The following is a 9,888-nucleotide window of genomic DNA, read 5'->3' on the forward strand; positions in this document are numbered from 1 at the left end:
GCAGCTAGCTAGATGACAGAGTGTTGGGCTTGAAATCAGGAAGGCTTATCTTCCTTGAGTTAAAATGTGACCTTAGAAACTAGCTATTATGACCCTGAGGAAGTTAACACTTTGTTAACCTTTTGTTAACTTCATCCATAAAATGAACTGGAAAAATAAATGGCAAACCATTCTAGTATCTTTGCCAAGAAAAACCCCATAGGGGGTCATAAAGAATTGGTCATGATTAAAAGATTGAACAACATTTACGTATTGGCCAAAATTTGTTAAAATTTCATTTTTAATGTTAAAAAATTATACATAAGTTTCTAAAAATATTGAGATTTTTAAAAAATAGACAGCTTTAGATTATTCTGTAAGAAGGTAAAAATTAAGTTTTTGTTTGGTAAAATTATGATTTCACTGTAGATAATTCTTAGTGAGGAAACTCCTACCAAATGCCCATTAACCACAAGAGTTATGCAATTTAGTGTCCTAGAATTTGCCTGAGGCACTGAGAAGTTGTTTGCCCAGGGACTCATAGCCAGTTCATCCCAAAATTGAACCTAAGTCTTTTTGAACTCTACTACTTCATGGTATTTCTTATATTCTGCTTTCATATTTCTGAACAAGGATAGAAATTAACATAACTAAACAAAGAACACATAGAAAATTAAATATTGCTCAAAGATTAGAAATGGGCACAATAATTAAATGAAAAAAGCAAGATATCCTTTAATTTTAACAAGTTGCACATAGCAATATTATAAAAAGTTGAGAGCCTTTAAAGACTAAGTGTAATTTTAATTTTTTTAATTTAATCTATATACTTTTACTTTTGTTCTCAGTATATATAATAATAAAGGTTGAGTAAAGGTTATTTAAAGAATAAGCTTTACTAATATTCACTTTAAATTCTATTGTTGGGCATTTAAATTACAAAAGTTACTTACAGTTTATTCAGTATTCCTTAATTAAACATCTGCTAATGATATTACCCTTAATTACTAAACTATTTCCTCATCAGGCATTTAGTGATGAAATTCAAAGGAAGGTGTTTTTTTTTATATTGCCATTGCTCCCAAAAAAGTCATATCAGAAATGCTAAAATTTGTTTTAATTTTAAAACTGCAATTTCTTTTATAAATATATATTTTTTTAAGCTAAGCATTCTTTGCACATTGTTAGTTGCATCTCAATCCAAATTGGCCCCACTATCCAAAGGCAACTTTATTTCAAACCTTAACTTGCCCACCAGGGGTCAACCTTTCTTAAAGAAATTTACTCAATTCTCTTTCACTATTACAGTTTTATTACCAAAAAACGTTAAACAATTAGAAATGTCTCAGTGGCTTATTTTGAAAGTATAATCTAAAATTTAAATCAATAAGGAAAATGAAAATCCTAACTACCAATTTTTGTGGACATGCATCTGTTTTAACTTTGTTAAACCTTTTTTTTTTTTAACCTTTACCTTCTGTCTTAGAGTCAATACTGTGTATTGGCTCCAGGGCAGAAGAGTGGTAAGGGCTAGGCAATAGGGGTCAAGTGACTTGCCCAGGGTCACACAGCTGGGAAGTGTCTGAGGCCAGATTTGAACCTAGGACCTCTCTGGTCTCTAGGTCTGGCTCTCAATCCACTGAGCTACCCAGCTGCCCCCAATTTAACAAACAAAAAGGGAGAAGGCACTATATCTAATATCAGAGGAACACAGTTTTAATCTTATTTTGGCCTGTTACTACGCATATGACTGTGAGCAAGTCCCTTAACCTCTTCAAACATCAGTTTCCTCAGCTTTAAAAATTAGGGAGATGGACAGCTGGACTCTGATTTCACTTCCAGTTCTAAAGACCTATTACTTCATTCACTTTTGAATTTTCTTTTCTTCAACTATTGTGTTAAAAAACTTATGATTTGATATAAAGGGGGAAATTTTTTTTTAAATCAGGGAAGCATTACTTCACCATGGAAGTCAATTCAAAAGGATGTTATCGTATCTAATGGCATTTTTATAGGAAAACTACAGATTTTGGCCATTTAAAAATTTTGCTTTTGAATCTTACCCAATTTGTGCTTTAGAAATATCATTCAACCTAGGATGTAGCATTTCTTACATAGTTTTTATATTATATATTATATTATATTATATTATATTATAATCTGAAACCTAAAGCTTTTTACAAAAGTAATAAACTGAAACCAATAAAATGAAATTATTTTGCTAGAGTTCTATTTTATCAGTAGCTTTTATTAATGGCATTTTTAAAGCATTTTAAGTATTTGAAGCTTCTTTATTTTCCTTATGACTTGGGTAAATAACTCCCTTTTGCCCACTTATAATTTTATGTTTTTGGTTAAAAAAAACTAAGTTCTATATATAATTTATAAATTGTGATGTGGAATTCTTTGGGCTTCTGGCATGTTGAATCTCAGTAGAATCATACATAGGATAGATCACAGATATAGAGCTGGAAAGGACCTTGGAAGTTATCTATACTAACTCCCATCTTTTTTATATAAGAGGAAAGTGAGTCTCAGGTGACATCAGTAAAGATCATAATCAAGATTTTTGTACAGGTAGAAGTAGAAGAGACAGGGGATTCAAACTCCTCTCTGATGATCCTAAATACAGAAATACTAAAATTGCTTTTAGGACACTGAATTACATCTCCACATTACAATATCTTGCACAAATTTGTAAGAACTATATTTTAAATAATACTCTTTGCCACCTGGAACTCAGGGAGATTGTAAAAAATTGTGACTTTAATACTCTTGGGCATACTTTATGGAAATAAGCTAAATCACTTTAGGAAAACCAATTTAAGATTATGAAATTTAGAACTGGAAGGGACCTTTGAAATATTTTGGTCCAACCCCTTTTCATAAATGAAAAAACTCAGGCCAGAGAGGAAAAATGACTTGCCAGAGGTAACACAGAAAGTAGAAGAATCAGGATCTGAAACTCTGCTTTACTCTTAAAGTCCAGTACTCTTTTTGCTATGTGTACTGCCAGCTTAACAATGTTGATGAAAATATACAAAACTATTTTGCTATTTAATATCATAAAACTACTCAGTACTTTTCAGTTAACCACTTTCATAAAGAGAGGTTTAGTAGTTTTGCTGGCTAACACCTAAACAGAGAGATTTAAAAGTGTGGACAAAGGAAACATAATACTGGGGAGTTGGTACTGAAGTTATTTTTATGTGGGAGATGCATAATATAGAATAGAGTTTTGCCAATTTGAACTTTACACATTCCAACATCCCTAATGCCCTATCCAGTTGAGTAAGCTTTAAAAAGAAAAGTCTTCAGAAATAGGGAATCCTCTTTGGACATTATTAATCCCATGAAAATGAATGCTAGCTTCTAAAGCAGATATGTTTGCTAAAACTTCATGACCATGAAGAGTATGTTCTAACAAAGTATGTGGTTGTATTTTTTGTCAGTGTATGTATATAAAGTTGGAAAGAACTTCAGAGATGAACTATTTTAGACCAACTTCCCTCATTTTACAAATGGAAAAATTGAAGCTCAGAGACTTAATGACTTGACCCCAAGGTCTATCCATATGTCTTTGGATGTGTATGGAGAATGTAAAATTACAAAAAGAGAAACTAACAATCTGTAAAAATCAATTTTCATCTGCAGGAATATTCTCACCAAACCAGGTGGTGGATGGGAACCCGGGGCTGAGAGACTTAACTCACTAAATCATTGTAAGATTTGAGGCAGTGCCTTAAAACTTTCACCCATTGAGGAAAAATGAATATGGCTTGAGGGAATGTGGCCTTCCTTTTTGATGTAACTTGAGAGCAACTCTTAACTGAGGCAGGTGATTTCCCTTTCACCCTTAATCTTTCCTTGCCCTTTAGGGACCCTCTTCTGCCCTACATACACACTTACTTTTCCACGTGGGTGCATCTTGCCACACACCCCCTCCCCCCACCAAAAGTAGTTCAGGCCCAGCTGGGGCCCTGCGCAGGGATCCTCAGTACAGCCACCTGACTGAGTGCTAGGGCAGTGCTTTGGCCCTGCTGCCTCCGCCTGCAGTGGCCAGAGGAAGGCGCCAGCCGCACGCTGGAGGAGGCGGCGCAGTGCGGCCATTATTCAAGGCGCCTCCTAGTGGGTCAATAGCAAATTCATCCCCCCCTCGAAACACACCTCATTCTCGCGAGAACAGCCCCCCTTTAATGATATTATATAACTACCCCTGGGAGGGAGGGGGGAAGAGTTGGTACAACCCACAGTACTAGGGTAAGTGAAATGTAAAGTGAAAAGTAAGTGGGGTAAATACCCCCCCCAAAGTGGGGGGGAAGGGGCAAGAGCCCCCCCCAACTGGACAATGAGTCCTCTTATGCTAATGAAGGACTTACGTCACTTCCGCTCTTTCTCGGCCGCCATTTTGGCCAGGGCAGGTTCGGGGACTCGCTCCGAGGCGCCTGTATTGTCTGCTGAGGGGAGACGCGGGATCAGGGCCCCCCTCCCCCGCCTGCCCACCGCCGCCTCCGCCAGCCTGGTCCCCCCAGCCGCCCGCCTGGATCCATGAGCTGAACTCACGCACCCCCACCCCCTCCCCGGCCGCCGCCATCTTGTGCCCCCCCCTCCCCCAGGCAGCGCTGAGGGGGATTTTCTCTTTTACTCTGACGAGCTCCCTCTCCCGGTCCCGCCGCCGCCGCCTGGCGCTGCTGAGGAGGAGAGAAGCGGCCGAGGCTGCCGCCACCACCGCCGGTGAGGCCGCCTCCCCACCCACCCTCCTCCACTTCCCCTCCTCCTCCTCCCCCTTTGTCTGCACCACTCGACGACTCCGCCGCCGCCCGCCCGGGGACTGGAGGGAGCCGCTCGCGCCGCCGCTTCCCACCGGCGTCTCGTGCTGCCGTCGCCTTCACTCTGCTGCGCCCGCTGCTCCCCCCGGCCGCAGCGGCAGCGGCGCGAGCCGGAGCGCGAGACCCCGGGCGAGCTCGCGCCCCCCACCCTGCTGCCGCCGCCGCTGCTGTGCCGCCGCCTCCTGCCCCTGGAGCCTCCCGCCGCTGGGATCCCACTCCCTGTTACCACGCCGGCCCTGTGCAGCCTCACGAACCAAATCAAGGTAAGTGATTCTTCGACTCTTTTTTTCCTTTATCTTTCTCGATGCATGGAATAATGCACCGATTGGTTTGCACTTTGAGCTGCATGAACTCCTTCCCTCCTCTTCCCTCTCCCCCGCTCCCCGCCCCCCCACTCCCCACACCCACCCCCCGCTACACGAGGAGAGATGGATACATCCTTTCTCCTTCCCGTGCAGCCTCTTTCGTGTAACCTCCATAAGATGCAAGCTCCATTGCAATCTTTTCTCCAGTGCAATCATTACTGCAGATTCTCCGGAGTTTGCAAGAGACACCCCTTATGCATCCCAGTCCTGCAAAGCTTCGAAGGCGTGAAATAGCTCCTCTGCAGACTTAACATCGCTTTGTTGTTTAAATTTAACCCCCTCCCCCTCATGCTTGTACTCCGTATGCTTAAGCTGCTTGAATGGTTTGATCATCCTCTTGTTATAACGGTGTGTACCTAACTACCGGCTTTCTTCTTGGGGGTCTTGGCATCATATGTAGCTACTTACATACCCACTTTCCCCATGGGGGAAAAATCTCCCCAGCATGTTAGATCCCTGAGGTGTCTTTGGAGGACCCAATTGTCAGCAGTAGCAAGACATATGGATGTGGGCTTGGTTTTAATTTTTTTTTTAACAAAATTACTGAGCAGACTTCATTCTCTTGCCAAATCACACCGTTCTCAGCTTTGGGGGGTGGAAGGAGAGGTTGGATTTGTGCGAAGAGGGGGAGCACCAAGGCGGATTAGCATGGCATGAACTGAAGTATTTGCTTTCTGAATGCATTCCTCCTTAGCATGCTAGTTCCTCTCCTCCCCGTCAGTACGGAGAGCGATAGCATCTCCCTGTTTAAAAATGCCGGCTTGTTTGGTAAACACTGCTTATTGTCGCAAAGTTGGGGTTTGAACAGGCTAATAAGATGACAGAAAATGGCAAGCCAGAGAGCAGAAATTGCTAAAATTTAATGAATGGAGAGTAGTAGCCATACCGCCCTCTTCTTCACCCCTCCTTCCCTCTTCCATTCCCTTCCTTCCTCTCCTCCTCCCCCCCACCCCCACCTGGATGTCTGTCTGCTGGAAAAGGCGCGATCGCTTCTGCTCTTCCTGCGCCCAGGATCTGGCATCTGGGCCAGACCCTGTACTCCTGTTTCCCCTATAGTCCCACCCCCTCCTCTCCCAGAACCATACACCTTAATAAGACTTGCTGCATCCACTTCCTCCACGGGCATTTTTTTACTGTTACTTGTCTCAGACAAAAGCCAATAATTTAATTGTTTTTGTTTTGGTTTAGTTTTTAAGAGTCAAAGCTGCTTTCTGGATTTGTCATTTTAATGCTGCTTCCCCTCACTACTCCTATTTGTGATATTTTGGGTGCATGTATAGTGATTTCTTTAAGAAAAGGGGTGGTGGTGGGAAGTGCACCACAGAAGCCTGATCCAGTTTTTGTTTGGTTGTGTTTTGTTTTGTTTTTTTAATTAAATCTGTATTGTTGCTTCTGGTTTATGGCCATGAAGAAAATGCCAGCCCCCACCCAAAATGCACCGCAGCCAAGTCGGCTAAAGGAGATGAGTGTTGGAGTCAGTAGGGGGCGCATTCTCTGCACTGGGTAAGGCTGCAGAGGGGGGGAAGGGCCCCAGATGTACAACCAGGATCTACTTCACAGCGCCTTCTACAGACCATGGAAAATGGGTCTAACTCACTTAGTTACTCTTGTGAACTGACATCAGTAGAGATGAGGGTTAGTAAATAAAACATAATAGTTTAAAGATATGTTCATCTTTTGGTTCTTTGGAGGAGGTTTGTTGGTAATAATGTCCAGTCACCAACACCTGTATGTTACCTCTAATAGCTTCATCATGTTACATACCTGAGATATACACTTTTAACTTTGTATTTTTAATCCCTCTCCAAATTGTAGACTTTAAAGTTGACCAGATATCTGTTTTTTAAAAGTCAGCAAAGTGAAGCAAGTAAGAAAGATTGAAGCTAAAAGGGTTTATGTCACTCCTAGTTTACCTGAAGGACTTATAAGTAAGCTGCTGTCTAAGATAAAGTAGCTTTTTCCTTCAAAGCAATATGGATGTCATTTTAGCAAACAGATTATGGAAAGTGTTAACCGTTCACTTTATTATGACTCTTGGAATTATCATTAAGTAACTAAACAATACTAATACCAATAATACTAATAAGAGGAAGATACCAATTTTGTAGGTGTGTGAAGTGTTGAGTGAGAAGTCTAGTCCTCATCTTTGCACCATGATGTATCAAACTTGTACTTAGCTAATGGGTGGCCTGAAGGTAACACTTCCTGCTGCTACTACTACTTTGGAGATATGGATTCAGTTTCTAGTCTTATGCATTAGACTGTGTTGTGAATTCTTGTAGTGTGTTTCTTTTAAAGGTTGGAAACTAACAGCTAGAATTCTAGGCAAAAATGTCTTCCACTTTCTTACCCTGTTTATTACTGAAAATAGCCTCAGTTGCTAAAATTTCCTATCAGCCAAGCCACATTCCTCAAGGAGCCAGTTAAAGCTGGTTCCAAAGGGGTGCTTCTGGAAACTAGCAATAACTGGTGGAGTTCAAGTTAGCATTTTTTAATAACCGATTAAACATATATGCTACTCCTTCTAGTCTATGGACATTTCTGTTGTGTTGGGTCAATTTAAAGTGTTGCTAGACCAGCTTTTAAAAAAATTTTTACCAGTGAATTTAAAACGAACTTAACAGAACCGGAGAGATTTCAAAAAGCTTTCTTGCTACAAAATATTGCCATTGGTTATTGATTCATTTTAACGGGTAAAGTTTTAATGTTATGAGTATTTTTTGGATACACCAAGAGAAATTTAGGTTAGGAGAGTAATGGATTTTTCTAATGATACATAGTTAGTAAATTATCTCTTAAAGTTATTAATATTAAACAGTTGTTATCATGTAACATTTGGAGGGTGAGAAGGAAGAAGCAGCAAGAGACATTCAGCTTTAATGTTATGTCCAAAGAATAGTGATGTTTACTATCGTGTGTTTGTTCTTTTAACTACTTGACCTGTGTCAAGTAGTTTAACTTGAGTCTCCATTACAACTTATTATTTGGGGGAAAGTTATATTGAGAGCTACTTAAATTGGAAAACAACTTAAAAGACTAGAAGGTTGGTTAAGGAGTGAAAAGGTGCTTTTGTTTGGCAAAAAAAAAATGATAAAGTGTAAACCAATATCTAGAAATGAAAGGCATTCTCTCAGGAACTTTTTGCTTAGCTTTTGGAAAGCATCTTTTCTTCAGTATATGTGTTTTTTAGTTTTATATGCATCTCCTACTTTTAAATACCCATGTTTGTGCAGGTATATGTCATTTCCCATGGTTAGCTATATTGGGAGAGCAAAAAAAGGAGAATGGATATCTTTTATTTACTAGGAGTTGTTACTCTGAACCTAGGTTTTATACTCTGATAGAGATGTACAATGAGTGCAGGAGATTGGATGGCATATCTGAACTCAAACCATACCTTGAAGGTTTGGGTTCTTGTTTTTTTTTTTTTAATATTGGAAGGATAATGTATAATTTATCCTTTTCTCCTTAAAATATGTGTTGGGGGAGAAGAGTGTGATTAATTTAGGTTTTGAACTAATTCGGATAAAAATAAGATTTTCTTTATGTTTAATGTATTTAGTATTGGTTATATAGATAACTAACAGAGGATTTTAACACATTTCCTAACAGAATTGGTTGGTAAATGAACCCTGATTTATTTCAAATTAGTACTATTGTACTTGTGAAAAATACACCTCTAAAATTTTGGAATTGACAAGAAAACATAGTTGATAAACTAGAGTAGAGATTTATAAGGAAGGTTGTTATCTTCAAGTTACTGGTTTCCTTTCAGCTACACAGAATGGGGTGACTTACAAATCTTAAATGGTTATTAAAATTAACCATTATTTATGAAATGCAAAGAAATCATTGAGCAGTATGTGGTTAAGTTTAAGGAAATGCACATATTGGCAACAAATTTAATTGTAAAGATTTCATTTTAACTAGGAAAAGGGGCAGCTGGTTTGACTGGTATAAAGAAGGAAGTGGTAATAACTATTTGGGTGGGAGAGGAGACAAATGGAGACTTAAGGTGCTTTAATGCATTGTTTTAGGAGAATCTACAGACAAATTATAGAAGTTGAAACAGGCTTTTGGCGTATTGTTCTGTATATCAATCAAATCATTTAATGTTTTTTAATAGTTTAATAGAGTTCTGCACTGTGGGAAATTTTATCTAAGTATTAGAACTCAAATTTAAATGGAATTAAGTTTAACTGCAGAAATGAACAAGTTGAACTTCAATTCTGAACACCATTCAAACTTAATTCTAAAGAAAGCTCAAAAAATGAAAGTGATAGGTTAAAATTATGTAAATTATATTAGATTAGTATCCAATTTGTGGTTTGTCCAGAGTTGCCAAGGACACAGTTAAGCAATGAACTGTCAGTCTATACTTTCAAAGGATTTTCTGTTCAAAGGACTGTCATACAGAATATTATAGATTCCATTAGATAAGTTAACTTTAGTAAAGGTGTACCTTTTGTTTACTTGCCCAAAGGGTATGTATATTAAGACAGCCTTGGTCCTGAAAAAAGGATTAATTAATTTGGTTACAATTGGATTCACAAAATTCCTTTTTAACATATCATATTGTTATGAATTTTTGGTCATGTCTGTCTGACTTCATAATCCTTTGGGGTTTTCTGACCATACTGAATACTGGTCCATTTCCATCTCCAACTCATTTTACTGATGAAGAAACTGAGGCCAATGGAGTTACATGACTTGTC

At 39.1% G+C, this 9,888-nt stretch overlaps 1 protein-coding gene across 1 annotated transcript in view; it reads left to right on the forward strand.

Annotated features, from left to right (window-relative positions):
* Window positions 1–4,775: 4,775 nt before the first annotated feature.
* Window positions 4,776–9,888, forward strand: part of ADNP (activity dependent neuroprotector homeobox) — a 31,221-nt gene continuing 26,108 nt past the window's right edge. Inside the window, exon 1 of the mRNA XM_007475737.2 lies at window positions 4,776–5,071. The gene's annotated coding sequence lies outside the window, so the exon portion shown is untranslated. The remainder of the gene's footprint in view (window positions 5,072–9,888) is intronic.

Source organism: Monodelphis domestica, chromosome 1 (genome assembly GCF_027887165.1).
Source record: "Monodelphis domestica isolate mMonDom1 chromosome 1, mMonDom1.pri, whole genome shotgun sequence".
NCBI lineage: Eukaryota > Metazoa > Chordata > Mammalia > Didelphimorphia > Didelphidae > Monodelphis > Monodelphis domestica.